The following is a 20,340-nucleotide window of genomic DNA, read 5'->3' as shown; positions in this document are numbered from 1 at the left end:
ACCGTGAGGTCTTTACCGGACGAAGTGCCCTCTCCTCCGCACGCCACAGTCGTGGTTGGTTCCTGCCACAGCAACGCAATCAACACATCCACAATTACTCCTCCCATCTGGACTGGGATCTCAACACACGTGGGACTGTTTTATCTCCAAAAGAAATACAATTTTAGTCCATGAACCGATGGGCAATCAAATGTCTCAGAAGTCAATATATACAGTATTTTTAAAGGAACCCCAATCTCACTTTAACTCGTAAAATACTCTATGATGAACGGCCATTGACAAAAGATGAACGAGTTCAATTTGTTGTTATGCATGCTACAGAGAAGGCAGCTGTAGTTTTAAAGAATTCCTAAATGCATTTCAGAAGAGAAATCGTGCATTCATGTTAATCGAATTCATTTTTAACATTTGTTAAAATTAAACGAAATAACCCTCCGTTATTTGTTCAAATAAACACAATAACCCGATGTGTCCTGATTTTTCGGCCACCCTCTTACAAACGACGTCATGATGTGATGTGCCCTGAAGATAGCCCCTTGCCTGAAACGTCGATTTTATATCTTTCATCATACAGTATATATTTAATAAACATAATTATACAGGTTGGCCCAAAAGTTAAGACAGGGTTATTTCATTTATATTAACCCTCACATAACGTTTTCATTATTTATTTTTAAAGTCAACTTTATAGTTTTGATGATCTGTGCCGAACGCCTGACACACGCTGCGGGTAACGCTGGCTTGGCTACGTGGATTCCCATGCAATTCTTTTGATTTTCACGAAAGGCTTAGATTAAAAATGTAACTAATTATTAGTTTGTTGTTACCACAACGATACATTTTCTCCAAAAATATACCAGCGCCTCTTATGATAAGAGCCACGTCTGCCCTCTTATGGTGAACATTTGTGACAATTGGTGAACACCGACATCTCCCCTTGCGATCAATAATCAACGGTCACTATTTTTTAATTCACATCAAATCAGAATCCAGTAAGTTATTGTAACTAAACAGGGGCGGACACCCGTCCATGTAGGTGAACGAGGCGGTCGCCTGGGGCGCCAACAATTCGAGGAAAAAATATACAAATAAAATAACGACGATGTCATTTTGATTCCCGTGCAACGTACAGAGGGTCTATGAATTATAATTAATTTCTCAACATTCCTGAGAATGTATTGGTTGGACAGACGGGCGGACAGACAAACCGATTAATTTTGCCTCTGTTTAAAAAAATACGCTTAAAAAAACATTAAATGTAAAATCGGGGCAAAATGTTTCCCAGTTTACCAGAAACCTCAGCCTGGATTTGCCCTTGGGGTTTGGGGGTGGCGGCGCCCATTGCGAGGTTGGCCGAGGGCTCTGCCAGTTGCTGGCAGCAGCTGCTCTAGGGCCACCCCTCTCACCGAGTTCAAATTCATTTTGGTAAAAGCGACTTTCTGCTCACGTTTTGAGCGAAAATTGGTGAACACACCGATGCGTCCTTCCGGTTTATAAAGTTATTTTTTTAGTATTCACATAAATAGGGAATCCAGTAAGTCGATACTTAGCACGAAATCATTCCTACAACATTTAGTTTACTTTCTTCCCGACAGAAAGGCAACTCAAACAGCTGCTAGAACGATGAAGGTGATTTACAATTGTCATTCTTTATTTACAGGTTTGTTATATATTACTCTCAGAAAAGAAAATTACATTCGGTACGTCACATTCCGTAACTTTAGTTCATTCAGATGAAGCCAGAAGAGTCGCAGACGAAAGAAGACGTCGATTAAACGGAGGAAGGCGGCAGAGATGGCGTCATCGACAAAGTCACGACACACTGGATCGTTTACGACGTGAAAATACCCGTCACGTGACAGGCAATTACGCAACTTTTATACGTTATTATTAATTTCTATTTTGCTTTTTCAGGTGACATTCTTCAAAAATGGAAAGGTAATTGACCAAAGACGAACGAGTTCGATTGTCATTTGTATGTGTGGTGGGTAATTGTTGGGCGTAATACGCTGCCACCACTTTGGTTGAGCAGGTACTTCCAGTCAGGGGGCAATAGCGAGTCCGGCCTGTGCTAAGCAGGACTCGTGGGTCAGGCATTCCGCGGGGGGGACGGTTGGGAACCGGAGGGGGACACCCCAGGTCCCCGGGTGGGGGGCTGGGGAGGATTGCGCAACAATCCAGGTCCCTCGAGAAGGTTCCAGGTGGTGGGCGTGACCAGGGGCGGGGTGACCTTGGGAGCCCCATAAAAGCCGGACCCCAGTGCGGCTGAGGCAGTTCGCCTCAAGCCGAAGACCCAGAAGCCCACCTGAAGATAGGACCCTGGACCCCAAGCCCCGCCGTCCTTATAAGGGCCGGGGCTCAGTGAGGCCAGTGATCAATAGGCTAGGACCCTGAGGATCCCCCGACCCGACGCCCTTCTCAGGGCCGGGTCTGTGTGGGCCAGCGGTCGAGACCCGTGGACCTTGGCTGGGTCGGGTCAGCCTCCCCTAGGTCCCGCTAGCCGGAGGGCTAAGGAGTGGTTAGCCCCAGTAGTTAGGGCACGTTAGCCCGGAGGCCGTACCTCCTTAGGTGGTGGGTAGAAGGGGCCATTACCCCTCCGTGTTAGGGACCTAAGTGTTACTGTTATTGTTGTCATAAATAAATACGTGTTGCCTCCTACGAAGACTCAGTCTCCATACAAACCCACTACATATGCAAAAGAAGGCAGCTGTGATTGAATTTTTTAAAGGCCTAAATTAATTTGAAGAAATAATAAATTCGTCCATCGTGCATTAATGTTAATAGATGTAAGTTTTAACGTTTATTAAACAAATCAAATAAAGCTCTGTTATCTGTTGAAATAAACATGATAGCTCTATGTGGCATGACTTGTGGGCCACGCTTTATAGGCGACGTTATGAAGAGCCAACTGTGATGTGCTCTGAGGAAGGGGCATTGACTGAAACGTCGTTTTTCTATATTTAATAATACTTTATATATGTATTGCACGTTATTATCAGAGTCAGAATATTTATACTGGAGGAATCCGATGAGCTATAAAGCTATTTTTCACATGTCCAATTGGCACCGGTCAGAACGTTACAACAACGAACAACACAAACACATAATAGGAGTGCAATTTAACTTAATACTGAAATTACACCGTTCTCATTATTCTTAAAGTTAACAATTTAACTATTATCATTATTAATATCGATAACAAATCCTCTGTGACTTGTTCAAATAAATACGATACCTGTGTCCTGACTTTTGGGCAACCTTCTATAGGCGACGTTATGAAAATGGAAAAAAACTGATGTACTCTGCAGAAGGGACATTTCCTGAAACGTCGCCTATCATTTTCCTGTAACAATTCCCCAACCCCCGTGCACTCCTAGAGTTGTGATTGGCTGAGCGGCGCCAACAGGCCCCGCCCGCCACCCGGGGCTCCTCCCCCTCACCTGAGACTCCGCCCTCAGACGCGGCCCCGCCGCCGCCTGCGCGGCTCCCGTCAGCTCCGGCACGGCGACCCGCGCCGTGCCTCGGGCTTCATCCGGGGAGGGGGTCCCGGGCACAGCCCCGCGGGATCCCTCGGGGGGGTCGCCAACTGCAACAAGAAGCACAGCGATCACATTTTACACTGCGGATAAACAAACGGCTCTACATTTCCCACTGTAGAAAAACATGGCACTGGATTCAGTGGCCCCATCCAGCACCCGTGCTGCTACTCTTAACCAGACATTTTGCCCCACATTGAAGTGTAAGACTCAAGTTAGCGACAAATGTGATGTGCCTGTCACGTTGGCCGCTGGGTGTTTTGAGCTCCCCGTGTTACTCATGAAGGGCAACAGCAGTGGCTCCAACGCGGCCCTTGCGTTGGTGGCTGCCACCCTAACGAGAGGTCACGAGGTCGTGAGGTCGCACGCTCACCTTGGGGTGCAGGCAGCACAGACACGCCGATGTTCTCGCGTGCTGTGGCTGACACTGGGGAGGGTTCAGGCCGGCCATGGGGGAAGGCAGCTGGGTTGGGTGCAATGCCTCTCGTCGGCCGCCACCGGCACCTCGTTGGACGAGGTGGGGGCCAAGACCGTGAGGTCGTTACCGGACGAGGTGCCCTCCGCTCCAGCTGCCACAGTCGTGGTTGGGTCCTGCCACAGCAACGCAGTCAACACATCCACAATTACTCCTCCCATCCGGACTGGGATCCCAACACACGTGGGACTGTTTTATCTCCAAAAGAAATACAATTTTAGTCCATGAACCGATAATCGATCTGCATAAAATGTCTCAGAAATATATATAGACTATTGATTTTTAGAGGAACCCCAAACTCACAAAATATTCTAAGAAGGGGCCATTGACTAAAGACGAACGAGTTCAGTTCGTTGTTATGCATGCAGAAAAAGGTAGCTGTAATTTTAAAAAGGTGCTAAATGCATTTCAAAAGAGTCATGGATATCAGTTTTAACATTTGTTAAAATTAAACTAAATAACCCTTTGTGATTACTTAAGAAACATACAATAACTTTGCGTGTCCTGACTTTTGGGCCACCCTCTGTAGTCCACGTTATGAAAGGGTCTAACAACTGTTGACGTGCTCTGCACAAGGAACATTGCCGAAACGTCGCCGATCATGATCCAATAACAATTTCCCCACACCCGTGCATTCCCAGCGTTGTGATTGGCGCCAGCGGGCCCCACCCCGCCCGTGAGTGACGGTTGGTCACTCACGGGGGGTCCACTACCCCGTGAGTGATGGTGCTCAACGCGACCGCTTAACCCCGACACGAATCACGACCTAAAATGACCACTTGGCCGAACCCAACCACACACACGCAGAGGGATCTTGAGCAGTGCTCTGAGTTGTTGGCCGCTCGGCGTTTTGGGCCTCTCCGCTCAGCAGCTGCGACCCAAATCGACGTGGATCGGGGGCTCAGGGGACGCGTGGCGAGGTTGGAACGAGAGGCCTCGAGAGTGAAGAAGAAGAAGAAGCGAGGGGAGAGCGAGGCGAGCTTGGGGTGAGACTCTGAGCGGCAGAAGGTGAAGAAGACGTGGAGTGGGGAACACGTGCAGGGTGAGGACATCAGCATCAGTCACTTAATCATCATCATTCACATGATCATCATCCACATCATCATCATCTACATCATCATCATCATCCACATCTTCATATTCTTGGTTGTTTCGGTAAAGTCACGAAGATTAAAAAATAAGAATGAAACGACAATAAATTAAAATTAAATTTTAAAAATTTTAAAAATAAAAATTCTCAATTGAAAATAATAAAAGCAAAAAACCCACGACGTTTCCATGACAACACAAGTGGTCTTCATCGCTTCATTGCCTGATGAAGACGGCTTGTGTTGCGATCGAAACGTCGTGGGTTTTTTGCTTTTATTATTTTCTATTTATTTGTACTTTTTATTTTAGGGGTAGGCCTTCATCCAGCAGTTGATTCATCCACGCGTGGCCGGCGTGACGAGGTATGGTCACACAGCCACACCCACACGGTGCGTGAGAGGCGTTCATCCAGCAGTGGATTGAACAAGCCGCGTAGATGGCAATGTATGGGGTGCGTCATGCAGGTGTCCGTGTGTGCATCTGTGTGTGTGTGCGTTGGTGTTTGATTGACGTTGCTCTCAAACCTGATGTTGCTACAATCTTCCTGCTGAATATTTGACCATCTGGTCATACGGGATTCTGATTATCCCAATCGTACGGTGTTGTCTGTACGATACCCGTTGAATCAAAGTAGAGTACAAAGTATGTGGCCGCTGTCAATGTCCACACGATGATAAGCCACGTGGGTGAGCTCTCATTTGTGATGGCCAAAGTCGCTTCCGACAAAAGAGCTACGCAGCTCAGAGCGCCTTACCTGGCGGAATAAAAAATAGTTTAATAAGTTGAGTGTGATGACGCAGCAGCAGCTGCTGCAGGCGCAGCCCTGCAATTGCTTGCTCGCTCCACTGTGGACGCACCGGCCTCCACCTACAGCGAGCTCTCTAGAGTCTCACCTCTCGAGGGATGTCTTTGTCCGGCTCTCCCACCACGGACACACCGACTTCGAAGAGGCGGCGGTACCCACACTTTACCCCACCGCGCCTTGGCGCACTGCTGGATGGACAGAGGCGGCCGGGGGGAGGAGGGAGAGTTAATAGACGTGGCCCCATCGTCTCAACTGTCAGCGAGTACCTCTGATTATTATTCTTATTACTATTCCCACGGTGGTCAATAGTAGCTCTGTATCCTGTAATGCTGCTCTCTGTGTGTGTGTCAAGTGCAAGGTTGGCAGAAGTGTGTAACTCTGTGCATGTGCTCCAATGTGCATTCACGTGTGCATTGGAGAAGCTTCGCCCCTTGTGAATGCGTGTCGGTGTTTCTGTCTCCTGGAAGATTAGATGTTATCTGATAATCAAGCAGCACTCGAGAATTTGTTTGTGACATTTTATAGACGGTACCTTTTATTTCAAACCACTGTTTACTTTAACGGCTGCAATATAATTTAATTATTATGATGATGATTAAAATATAAAAGTCTTCATACACTTTCCGGCAGTAACACAGGAGGTGTTAAGATGCGCAAACACCAAATAGGCACCCCGACTGCAAGGCATCGAGTCTGCATTGACCTCACGTCGTGCTCGTGGTCAAGCATCCAAACCGACGTGCTCTGATGATGCACGCCTTGTCCCTGAAACGACATTGGCCTCCAGCAGAGACGTCCTCCGTCATGGCCTTGACCCACCCACAAGTTGTCAGGCCAGAGAACAACGACAGCAGGAGGCGAACGGCAGCACAGAGGCGATGCAAACACCAATCCGTTAATGTGCGGCTAATGCAGACTCGATGCCTTGCAATCGGTGAGTCCATTTTGGGCGTCTTAACACCTCCTGCGTTATTGCCGGAAAGGGTAAAACGCCTCTCTTCTGTCTACATCGCCATGTCGATACCGGCAACACAACTGGTGCCGTGGATGTGTAGCTCGTGATGTATATACAGTAGTGTGTGTGCGGAGAAACAGATATGAAAGAGACAGTGCCACTTGATCTGTTTCTATTCGATAACCTCCTACCACTGTGAGACAGGCGAGGCGTTCACTTCCGTGGGGTGCCACGGGGTGGCGAGATGTTAACTTCCTCGCCTGGTATACAAGAGGTCGTCGGTTCGGTTCCGATGCTGACGCCTGCTGCTGTATATTTGGAGTTTGCAGTGTCTCTCTCCCCGTGGTCGCGTGGATTTGTCTCCAGGTCCTCCGCGTTTTCCCTCCACATTTAAACAACACGCGTCTAGAGTATTTGTGTCTGCCATACATGTCTCCGTGACGAGCCACTTCGTTGAGCTATCATTTGTGATAGCCACGTCGCTGCTGAAAAAAATCTACATCACTCAGTGGGGCCTTACCTGGTAATATAAAATATAATTATTTTAGTTTGGAATGTCAACCAGCACTGCTTCGCATTGAGCTGCATGCGATTGCACTGGCAATGATCTCTCTACAGACACAGGACTCACGAGGTGGCTTTGCAGTCACGTCAGCTCATTTTCCCTCGAGCAAGAGACGACAGTGGTGGACTGTACGGTCCATAGCTTGAGTCACGCTGTGGCTGGTCTTGAATGTGCCTCTATCTCTGCGAGTCTCTCTCTTATGGGTCTCTACGAGTCTCCATGTATCACAACGTGTGTGTGGGTTTGCTCTACAGTCCATAGCTTGAGTTGCATGGCCACAGTCGCACTACTGCTGCTGCTGCTGCATGTTGCAGCTCGTTTCTAATTTAGCATTCGTGAAAACGTGCACATCGTTCCGTTGATGTTCTGGTGCGGTTCATGGTGACAGCGGTGTATTTGCAGAGAATTGTTCATGCCAGGAGGTGTGCGGTGGTTGATGTTTGGGTCTCGAACGAGGCGTTCATTCCCGACGTCCGTGCTGTTCCACCGTTCGCCGGCGATCTTCCAGATCTGTGCGAGAGCCACAGCCCCGATGGATCCGAGGTTCATCCACGTACTCGATATCAGCGATTTCTCAACCCCTTTCGTTCCAACGGGACACTTTCGAGCTCGCTCGATCTTCACGGCACACCGAACCAAAGAGTCGGTCCTGCTAATGAGCACAACTTTGCGGCGGCACACCGCTCGAGATGCCACGAGGAGGTTGGGGCAGCTCAGAGGTCCTAGCGCCGAGCCGGCGCCACTGACACCCTGGGTTGGAGTGAGGGCTGCAACCACTGCGTGTGATTGAACCGGGTTCTCGAGTTTAACGAGTGGATGGCTTTGGCCCAGCTAACAATGACTGCACCCATGAAATGTGTATACATATTAGAATCAGAATTTCACTTCATTCGGATAAATTCCACCGAAACATGCGATAAACGCCAATGTCAATACGAGGACCCTTAGTCAGGATAGAGCTGTGGATGAAGGAGAGAGCTGTGGATGAAGAGGAGAGAGTTGTGTGTGAAGGAGGGAGCTGTGTGTGACAGTGAAGGTAGAAACAATTGACTGGAACCCTTCCCTGTCTCCGCGTGTTGGCGAGGGGAGCGTTGGCTACACCGTGCAGAAGTCTCCGATGTTGCCCCCCTGTAATGGGGGATCAGCCGTCAACATTCGTGCGTCCCCCTCTTGAAAGCCTTTCTGGGAACGTGTATTGCTCGTTTTATTCCATGCAAGGGAGTTGCGAGGTCATATTCGTCTACGTCAGGGGTCGGGCAAACCTGCGGCTCTTTAAGCGACCGCTTCGTGACGTTATTTATTAAGGACCCACCGTCTCGTATTCATGTGGCATGGTGGCTCTTGAAATTTAGATAGATATTTTTCAATGTAATATACCAAATTAGAAAAAAAACAACGGCCCGTCTTGTTATTGTGACTGCCGACGCCTGGTCCATGTAGAAAGCGGCGTCCTCTCCTCGCGTGTTAAAAATAAATTGCCCGTGAATTCAGAATTGGTTCCATGACTCGTGACGGCCAAACAGCAGCGTGCTGCCACGCCTGGGAATGACCATCAAGGAGGAGTGAGCAACAGGAGCCTTGCGATGCGACCGTGTCAGCCACCACCACGACGACAGACTCTGCGGGACGCGTGTGTACTTTCTATTCGAAAAAGATTATGTACAAAACACAGATGAGAGAACACGCCGGTTTTGGAAGGGCATCTCCATAATCATCTCGATGGTCATCTCCATAATAATCTCCACGATCATCTCTATGGTCATCTCCATGATCATATCGATGGTAATCTCCATGGTCATCTCCATGGTCATTTCTATGATTATCTTGATGTCATCTCGATGGTCATCTCATTGGTCATCTGCATGGTCATCTCGATGGTCAACTCGATGGTCATCTCCAATATCATCTCCATGATCATCTCGATGGTTATCTCCATGTTCATCTCCATGGTCATCTCCATGATCACATCGAAGATAATCTCAATGGTCATCTCCATAATCATCTCGATGGTCATCTCCATGATCATTTCCACGATCATCTCGATGGTCATCTCCATGATCATCTCGATGGTCATCTCCATTTTCATCTCCATGATCATCTCGATGGTCATCTCCATGGTCATCTCCATGATAATATCGATGGTCATCTCGATGCTCATCTCCATGGTCATCTCCATCGTCATTTCCATGATTATCTCGATGTCATCTCGATGGTCATCTCCATGATCATGTCCATGATCATCTCGATGATCATCTCAATGGTCATCTCCATGATCATCTCCATGATCATTTCGATAGTCATCTCCATGGTCATCTCCATAATCATCTCGATGGTCATCTCCATGATCATCTCCATGATCATCTTGATGGACATCTGCATGATAATCTCGACGATCATCTCCATGATTATCTCAATAGTTATCGCCATGATCACCTCCATGATGACCATCTCCATGATCATCTCAATGGTCATCTCCATGATCATCTCGACGGTCATCTCGATGGTGATCTCCATGATCATCTCGATGATGATATCCATGATCTCAGAATGGAATCGTAGTCACGTGCATCTTCAAAATTAGCGGCCGGTGTACATCCCTTATGTTTTTCTTCCAATAACTGAAAAATAAAGAGATCGTTTAAATCATCATCATCAAAGTTACTTGTGATCTATATCTCGTGAACGCCTTTTCCAATATACAGGAGCATCCGAGCGTAATTGTGTTAGAAAGTACAATATTTTAAATACACGATGTGTAGCCGAGTTGACCCCGACACTGCAGGAAAGTTGGGAACATCGATCGGAGGCCGCGCGGCCCCTTTTAAGAACATGCACGAGTTTTGTGAACTTTAAACACAACCACCCCCACCCCACCCCTTACCCCTCCCCTGTACCGTCAAACGAACACAAAAAAACCGCGTCAAAAACACCCACGAACGAACGAACAAACGGCGAGTGTACAAATGAGTGAGTGTACAAGTGAGTGAGTGTACAAGTGAGTGAGTGTACAAGTGAGTGAGTGTCACAGGTGAGTGTACTGGTGCGTGTACAGGTGAGTGTACTAGTGCGTGTACAGACGAGTGTACAGGTGAGTGTACAGGTGAGTGAGTGTCACAGGTGAGTGTCACAGGTGAGTGTACAGGTCAGTGTACAGGTGAGCGTGCAGGTGAGTGTACATGTGAGTGAGTGTCACAGGTGAGTGTACAGGTGAGCGTGCAGGTGAGTGTACATGAGCTCTCATCTGTGGCCAGATCGCTTCTTATAAAAGCGCTATGTAGCTCAGTGTGACTTAGGTGCTTAAAATAAATAAAAATAGTAAAAACAAAAACACCACCACTCCACGCACACAGAACATCTGTCGTGATCCTGACTGCAGTGCTCATCTCGATATGGTCGATGAAAGTGAATTACGTGACGGCCGCTACGTTCAAAGGTTTCGTCACCTTTGGGTGGCATCAGTTGCTGCTCTGGCCCATCGGGAAATACAATAATGCCTTGATGGAGGCTCCATTGAAGATGCGTGCGACCCTCTCAACTGGCCGTCTGACCCGAATGTTCGGTCCAACCCGAGCTGAATATCGAGTGGAATTGTGTGACCCTTGGGCTATTAGCTACAAAGCAACACTTTATATTTTACTGCCCACGGTCATTCCACTGCTGGATGAAGGCCTTCCCACCATTGTGGTTCTTTGACCATATCCCACCACGGGTGCTCGATGCTGGTCGGTGAAGGTAGCGGGCAACCAGCCCTGACATCGCTCGCCAGTCGTGTCGTTGTTAGCCCTGGACAGGAATTGAACTCGGGTGGAGCCGGTTCGTAGCGTGGCGCGCTACCCATCTGTGCCACTTCTCGTCACCCTCTTTGGCTGTTTACTCAGCGACCCCAACATCCGTCAATGATGACCGATTCCATTCATAAAGTGCGCTCTTGCCGCCGTGTGCGCTGAGTAGTACTCAGTATTAAACACGCGTTGACTACTCTATACAGCAGGGGTGTCCAAACTTTTTTTCCCGAGGGCCACATACAGAAAAAATATACGAAGGATTGGGCCACTCACTAGACGTGAGGTATACTGCCTCACTTCTCATGCACTAATATTGTCAAAATCAATCAAATGCAGGTAAATTACGTTTGATTATTGAACATGTTTGAAGAAAAAAAGCCTCCATCATAGCTCTTCATTAGTAGATTTTAATTTTATTTTTTAGAAAAAGGTTGGCAGGTTATTCTCTCAGTGACATCCTCAGATTGGTTCTTAGGGTGCTGATCCCCCTTCATTGTCCATATGAAGGGAGAGACAAGAAGACAAATAGGGGATGTGGATATTTCAAGCTTATTACACAAATAAATTATTGGGCTTGTTAACACATCAACTAACGTTTGTTAAAAAAAATTGTCATCAACTTTAATTGACTGAACTTACTAAGTAAATTGGGCTTATTAACAAATGAAAACGGTGTGTATATTTTAACTCACCTGTAATGGGAAGAATGTTACGCTCAGTGGGAGCAGTGATGCTGCGCTTTGGTGTGAAGGATAGCTGGCAGGTCAGGAGTAAGTTTGGTGGTTGAGATGCGAAGGACGTCACGGAGATGGCTGTCGGTCGTTCTGGTTCTCAGCCTGCTTTTGTTCAGCGTTAACAGAGAGAATGTCTGCTCACATATGTATGTTGAGCCGAACAGACTCATCATTTGTTTTGCACGGCGTCTCATCAGAGGAAACTTGGCCTTTTCCAAACTCCGGTAGAAGTCAGGTAGGGAGAGAAGCTGATGCTGATTCTTCAGAGAATCATCACACTGAATTTCGATCAGTTCTAATTGCTGACTCTCCTCCACTTCTTTCGCATCCATTGAAAACGGAGCCGCAAACAGTGTGATTTCCTTCTCAATGACAGAAAAATCTTGGAAGCGCTGACTGAATTCTGTCATGACAGATGTGATCACAGACACATATTCTCCCATTTTTGCAGAGAGCTTGGCATTTGGAAATGCGCATTGATTTCGGTCAGCGTGGGGAAGTGCGCTACATTGAAGTTGCGCAGTTGTGACTCGAGGAGACGGAGCTTCGCACGGAATGCTTTCATGTGCACATACAGCTGTGGTACCAGCTGCTCTTTGCCTTGTAGTCTCTTGTTCGGGGTGTTGAGATGATCAGTGAGATCAACTAAAAAAGCCAGGCCTGCCAACCATAAAGGGTCACTGATCTCATGGAGAGGTCTGCCCTTTTCTTTCAAAAACTTGTCGATATTTGATGTCAGGGAATAAAACCGCTGCAGCATGGAGCCGCGACTGAGCCAGCGCACTTGAGAATGGTAGAGTAGGTCCCCGTATTCAGCATCGACATCAGAGAGGAACGCTTGCAATTCTCTGTGGTAAAGCCCTCGGGCAATAATTTTTTTTGACATTTTTCACAACTGTGTTCATCACATCGCCAAGCTGGATTATCTTGGCACAGAGGGCTTCTTGGTAGATGATACAGTGCATTTTAACAGCCTCACCTCCGCTCTCCTGCACCTTGGCACTCACCATAGAAGCCATTCCTTTGCGCTCGCCTGTCATTGCTGGAGCCCCATCCGTTGTAATTCCACACAGCTTGTCCCATTTAAGTCCAGCCTGGTTAATTGAATCTGACACAGCTTCAAAACATGTCCTTCCCAGTTGTTGTCCCCTTTAGACTCCGAAGATCAAGCAGTTCCTCCGTAATGCAAAAAATCTCATCAACTCCCCGCAAAAAAATTAACAGCCGTGCAGTGTCCGTGGCATCTGTGCTCTCATCACATGCAATCGAGTAAAAATCGAAAGTACAAGCTTTATCTGACACTTGCTGTTTTAAGTTAGCCGACAAGTCTTCAATTCGCCGCACAACCTTATTTCTGGACATACTAACATCGTTGAAATCCTGCATTTTCTCCAGGCACATTCCCACGACTTTAGTGAGGCACTGTTTGATGAAGTCACCGTCTGAGAAAGGTTTCCCGTGTAGGGCAATGAGTTGAGCTACTTCATTGCTGGCTATTGTTGCATTTTCTTGAGTTTTGTTAGCACGGAAAAAAAAACCCTGCTGCTGCGTTAGCAGGCTAGCTTGCCATTTGCTTTACCTTCTCTCTCCGCTCGGCGCCAGTGTAGGACGTGAAGGTCTGATGTTTCGTTTCATAATGCCGTCGTACATTGTACTCTTTCATCACGGCAACACTCTCATTACAAATCAAACAAACACACTTCCCCTTGGTTTCTATGAAAAAAAAATCATTTTTCCACCGAGTCTGAAATTTTCTGCACTCGCTTGCAATCTTGCGTCTCTTCAGTTCCGGCATTTCTGGTGACCCTGAGCAAATGTTTTCTTCGATTGCTTGATTTGTGGAGACGCTGCCTTGTTCAAGACAATAGCGCCATCTCGTGTTTGAATTAAGAAATGCAATACAGTGGCCCATAGTCAATTATATTTTTAAACTTTGATACGGGCCAATTAAAAATGGATGGCGCAGTTGGCCCGCGGGCCGTAGTTTGGACACCCCTGCTATGCAGGGTGGGATAGAGATCTCTACTCAACCCTGCAGGGTGACCCCTCTCAAAGTGAAGGCGTTCACACTCGAGCCGCGGTTGCCCTGTGCGAGTAGTTGCATCATTAACTGTGCGAAATCATTATCAAACCATTACTTAAAAAATGCAGAATTTGCCATTAAGTTACTTTTCTTGGATTTAGCAGAATTCCACAATAGCTCTCTCAATAGCTGTAGCGATTACATATTTGCGTTGTTAAAATGAATGACTCATAAAACGATAATTAAATGACCCCTTAGTGTAGGACGATCATTGAATGTTGAACCCTAAAACTCTGCAATGTTAAATTTCGATTTAAAGTTTTCGTGACTGCAATGATTCATCTTCTTTGGTTCTTTCGGTAAAGTCACGTAGAATGCGAATAAAATAATAAATTGATAAAATAAAATAACACAATAATATTCTCACGACGTTTCGGCCACAACACAAGCGGCCTTCATCAGGTGAAGGGACGAGACTGTCTGGTAGGACAGCGCTGGAGTGAAAAAGCCACGTTCAGATCACGACCTTTAAGCTGTGTGAGAGGAAACAAAGCGCCTTGACAAAGGAATTAGCATATAATTTAGCATTGAAATGGCTGAGTGATAAGCTTGTGACTGGTCACAGAAATGGCTATGTTAAAAGTTAAAGCATACACATCCGCAGAGGCACCCCTTAACAAAGGAGACAAGAACCGTACGGGAATACCTTGCACGACCTCACTAGGAGCGCACTCCGGCCTCGCGTTGCGGAGGACACAACCTCTGTCTTCATTTGTAATGAGACAGTTAATTTTACGGTCACCATTACAATAATGTTCCTGGTGCCAACTCTCTTGACGATTGGCCAGGGAATAAACGGCAACCCCAAGCCATAATGGGTTGGTGCCGCCTGCATGGATCTTGGCTCCTGTTTCCCAGAATGGCTGGCGTGATTTTAAGCGCTTTCGTGCTGGGTTTTTCAAGTCTTCGTGGATTAAAACTTGATTTGAAGCTTTCATGACTGCAGGAATTGCTCTTTGGTTCTTTCGGTAAAGTCACGTAGAAAGAAAATAAACTAAACAATAGAGTACGACGTTTCGATTGCAACACAAGCAGGGTCTGGTGGTGGAGCCGGCGATGAGTACATTTTGGAGAGCGGGCGACGCCATGGTGAGCCGCTGCCTGGTGCCTTCGTAAAATGTCTCTCAAAATTATTTTGAATTTGAGCGGAAGCAAAAGGTTAGACACGCGATCATGGATTTTAAGCACCGACTTCTATTGGTGGGGCGAGTGCCAGTTGTTGCACCGGTGGTGGCTGCTGTGCGACCAGAGTGGCGGTGGCTGTGGTGGGACTGGTGGCGGTGGCTGCTGTTGGACTGGCTGCTGTTGGACTGGCTGCTGTGGGACACGCGGTGGCAGCAGCTGCTGTGGTGCTGACGGTGGCTTCTTCGAGACCGGCGGTGGTGGTGGTGGTGGCTGCTGCAGGACCGGCGGTGGTTGCTGGTGGAATGGCAGCGGCTGCTGTGAGATCGGGGTGGTGGTGGCTGCTCTGGGACTAGCGGCAGCGGCTGTTGCATGCCTGGCGTTGCCGGTAGCTGCTGCTGCTGCTGTTCCTGCCGTGGCCTTTGCAGTTGCTCCGGCAGTTGTTCCCGTTGGGGCGGTTCGACGTCTTGGGTTTCTGGAGGTAAAGAAGATGATGGCGCTAAAGTCCAAACCGCTCGACATTGGGTGAATGAAACAAAACCGGTCTGAAGTATAAACAAGAAGATCGCTGTACTTCACCATTCCCTTAATATAAAACAATGCGCTGTCAGGGTGTACATTCTCCCTGGGCATTTCCATGCACACGGGGCGACGTTTCAAATCCATCCTTTACCTTGCGCGCCGGTGAGGAGAGCTGCCGTACACAGACAGGGTCCGCGGTCTCCCTTCGCCGAGTGGGGCCGCTTGAGGCACAAGCGGGACGTCGCCTTGACGTGCTCCAGCGGGCAGTAGCTGTCCGCTGGCGGCGCGTTCAATTCTGGGGACCTGCATGCACGCACCAACGCGTCGCAAACCGTTAACACCTGCCTTTAAAGGAGACACTGCTGCTCGCACAAGACAATATCTTTCCAGTGAGCTGGTCTGGAGGACGGTTGTAAGTGCAGGTTAAAGTGAAGGGGAGAGAAGGTGACTTACCGAATATAGAAGAGCATGTAGGCTTGCTCGTTCATAACAGCCTTGGTGTCCACGTGCCGCACGATGGAGTCGTTCATACAGCACCATTGTCCATCGCTGATCTGCGCACAGTCACAGCACGGCTACACTTGGTTACAATGTTTACACAACTGCACCCAACCTCCTCCGTTCATTAATAACAAGACACGATACACTCTAGACATCAAGTTCGTAAAGCGCATCACCCCATCGTCAGAGCTGCAGAAGGTGCTACGGTTGCTATGATGGTGCTGAAGTTACAGAACGGTCTGCCTGACCATGTCACTGCATCACTGGCCTTGGACCAATTTCATCGGAATCAGAATAATTATTTGTGCTGAAAGAATTTGATGATCTACGAAGCTCTTTTCAATAGATGTCCAGTAGGGGCGGGTCAGAAAATTACAACAACAACAAACAATACAACACCGATTGGAGTGCAAAGTGTAGGAATGCTAAGGAAGTCACTAAATACAAATAAATAAAGTATGTATACTGTAAGTAGAAATTGCATAAGTACATCAAGATGCAAGAACAGAAACAAGTCTTCTATTTATTCTTCCCTATTGGACATTTGTAACATTATGGGCGCATTGCAGATGTGCCTTGTTATTGTTTGATGGTAACAAATGTAATTACCTTATTGTAGCAATAATAATGGCCGCTGTTGGAGTCGGCTCCCTTGTGCACCAGCACCGAGTACAGGGAGTAGATTGCGGGCTCGCCCTGAGACGTTGAGGTGAAGGGTTGCATGTCCAGGTGCTCCGGGTAGGTGATGTTCTACAGGCAGCGCACAGAGACAAACGTTAGAAGAGGAAACGGCAGGGGTGGTGGGGTGGGCAGCAGCGATGGGCACCATCTAAGTTACACGTCAACGTGATGACGTGATGTCTCGCTCATTTGAGCGTTGAAGACGGTGCTCATCTCCTGTTGATAGCCCTGAGCAAGTGGTGGAAATTCTACAGTCATATGACGGGGGGCGAGTCTTTCCGTAGCACTTATTCCAACATGGAGAGGCATTTTCTTCAGCGTTGAACTGACAAGGGCTGTAATAAAAGAAATTAATTAGAGCGATGTGGAGGGGCAGAATCGTTACCCGGTTGATCTTGACGCCGTAGAGGTTGTACCGCTTGATGGAGACGGTGAGGACGTTGGGCAGGCGGTGGAGAGCCATCGTCTTCGTCGCTTCCCCCTTGCAACAGCACCTGCACGGCAACAACGCCAGCCATCGCACGTGTTCCCCAACTTTTAAACAATAAGTCTACTCACTTTTTGTTGTTCGTTATTTTTTATTCATTTCTTAACGTAAAAATTGTTACTTATTTACGTTATATATTGGACGTTATTTTTTATGTATTACTTACATTTTTATTACTATCTTTTATTAGAATTTGGTTCAATCATCAGACTTTTGAAGCTACAAATGATTCCAGGGTGTCAACACACGATGCCCACTCACATTCTGCAGGTGTATTTGTCCAGCGTCTCCTTGTTAAAAAAACTCCTCAAACGCCTCCACAAGATCTGATGAGTTCTGTTGGCCGACAGAGTGAAAGGCAAATGAGGACTCTAAGAAGCATTCCATGAACATCTGCAGAATTATATTGTGATGGCAATTCGGAAAACCCGCATTTCGTATGAAATCGTACAACCGCAAAAAAAGAGATCACGCACGCTACTGGCAGTGTGTTTGGATGTTAAGTGGCTGATTTATGTATGTGTGTTATGTATGTTGATCACAGCAGGGGGCACAGGCGGTGCATCGGCCAGTCATCTCAGTCAACCCATGGTCTGTCCCGTGACCTGCCAGCGGGCGTTCGACACTACACGTGGCCTTAAAAGGCACTCAGGCTGGCACAAGCACCGTGGTGACATCACCGCCGCTTAGTGACGAATGGCGGTTGTTGTTCATGTATGTGATGTATGTACATTTAACTTATTCCGCACCGTACGTAGGTGTATAACTGTTAAGCGATGGCTTTCTCATTGCTTACATTAATATGGAGTGCAATGTCCAGGCACGTGTCATAGGTGTCGGAGTGGTTGCAGCACTGCATGCACTCCACTGCAAAACACAAGCACACATTAGGAAGGGACGTCACATGTTACTTAGTCAAACTAAATGCACGCTTCCCACTGACATAGGTAATTGGTACTTTTCACCAACTGGTAAAAGGTTATTTTGTGTGGCACGTGCGTGAGAGTGTGTAAACGCTGCAACGCGAGCGCGTCTACACTGTGATGATGCGCTTGCTGCTCGCGGTTAACAAGTTGGTAGAGGAGTGCGCACAACTCACCACGTGATCGAAGGTAACCCCCGAAGATCTGGTAAATGAGGGTGGTAGCCTCCGTGTGTCTGTCCAGCCTGCCACGTTACAGAGAACGACACCACACGGTGGTTACAGCGGCAGTAGCAGTAGCACCTTTACCGGATGCACACGCGTGTGTGACAGTTACACCATTGCCCGAGCTGTCGATTCACTCTTTGCCTTCAGCACTGCAACGCGTGCTCTGTAGCAACCAAACGTGGTAGCGTCTGCACAGGGCAGCCACATTCACGGCACAGCCACAGAGCTGGGGGCAAGCTGGCAGCCGACATGCGGTGCTGTTGCCCGGCAGTTTTGTAATGCCCAGCGTGCCACGTGCCGCCCGTCAACACGAGCAATGATGTCACGGGGCCACCGACGTCGAGATATCGACCCCCTGGTATTTATCGGCAACGTGAAATGCTCAAACAAAAGACGGCCCACGTCAGGGCCAATGTGAAAGAACCGTGGTGCCAGCAGGGCCGGTCCTCTGCATCTCTCAGGTGTTCACACAAAAGTGTGAGTAGCTTCTCACAGACATCGAAGGACAATCGTGCAGAAAACCAAGAGGGAGCCGTGAGGTGCCGAACTGCAGAACGACTGCCGCAAGTTGACTGGCGCGCGGTACTCACTCGCTGTGGCCATGGAGGCATGAGGCTTGCATGGCATCTACCACGTATCGCAGAAACTCGTGGGCATCTTCCTGTCTCCCAATGCGCAGGTGTTTGGCGATGCCTGCAGAGAAATGGACATGGGGCCAAAGTGACAGGTACAGGATCTGATGACATCCTTCAAGAGGTCCCCAACATGTCAAAAGGAGCAGTGCAAAGGACTTGGAACACAGATGGCGAAAGATCGCGGGGATAACTTCTCCTCCGAGTGCAGTGTGAACGTAGTTGTGGGACTCACGCGTGATGTTTTTAGTGATGACCTTGGGTGTCAGCACTCTCTTTGAGTTGTTGAACGTGCTGACAATGTGACGCTCCATGACACACATCAGGCAAAAGTCGCTCTGTTGGCCTGCGAACGAGGGCACAATACAAAAAACGATAAGAGTACAAAGTATTGGTAAGGTAAACAAATCACTTTAAAAAAATCTACAATAAAAATTAAACTTTTTTATCTTACCAGATAAAGCCCACTGAGCTATTAGCTTCTTCAGAAGCGACCTGAACCACAAAGATAGCTCAACGAAGTGGCTTATCAAGTGTGAAATTCATAGCAGCCAAATTAACCGTGACAATAACCTAGCCCATGGGTAAACGAGAGTGCCAGGGGGGTACTTACAGGTGCTGCAGTGCTCTTGCAGCAGCAGGTAGTTCACGAGCGGCGGCGTGTAGGCGAGGCACTGCAGCGTGGCGTTGAGGAAGCAGGTGTTCCCCAGGTTGCGCAGGCCGGCACCCTTGCCCACGTCGTTCTCCCACCTGAGGCTCAGCCGCTCCGGCGCAAACAGCGAGAGCCGTGCCGCCGGAATGCCGTCGTCCTCCTCTGCACAAAGGGAACGGTGGTGGCGGAAGCCGGCGTCATCGCAGAGCGCTGCACTGCCGATGGGGCTGGCGTGGACATTCAGTGGCCCCAGCCAGCACCCGTACTGCTCCTCTTAACCAGAAATATTTTTCTCCACATTTCAGTGTAAGGCTAAAGTTCACGACAAATGTGATGCGCCTGTCACGTTGACCGATAGGTGTTTTGAGCTCCTTGTGTTACTGTTGAATGGCAAAAGTTGTGGTTGGAAATCGGCCTTGCTTTGGTGGCTACCACCCTAACAAGATGCCACGAGGCTGCGTAACCGCACGCTCACCTTGGGGTGCAGGCAGCACAGACACGCTGTTGTGTCGTTCTGTGGCTGGCACCGGGGAGGGTTCCAGCCGGCCATGGGGAAGGCAGCTGGG

The sequence above is a fragment of the Petromyzon marinus genome, chromosome 43 (assembly GCF_048934315.1).
Source record: "Petromyzon marinus isolate PM22_M1 ecotype Great Lakes invasive population chromosome 43, UKy_Petmar_22M1.pri1.0, whole genome shotgun sequence".
NCBI lineage: Eukaryota > Metazoa > Chordata > Hyperoartia > Petromyzontiformes > Petromyzontidae > Petromyzon > Petromyzon marinus.
The sequence above is the reverse complement of the archived record's forward strand: the minus strand, read 5'-3'. Positions refer to the sequence as shown.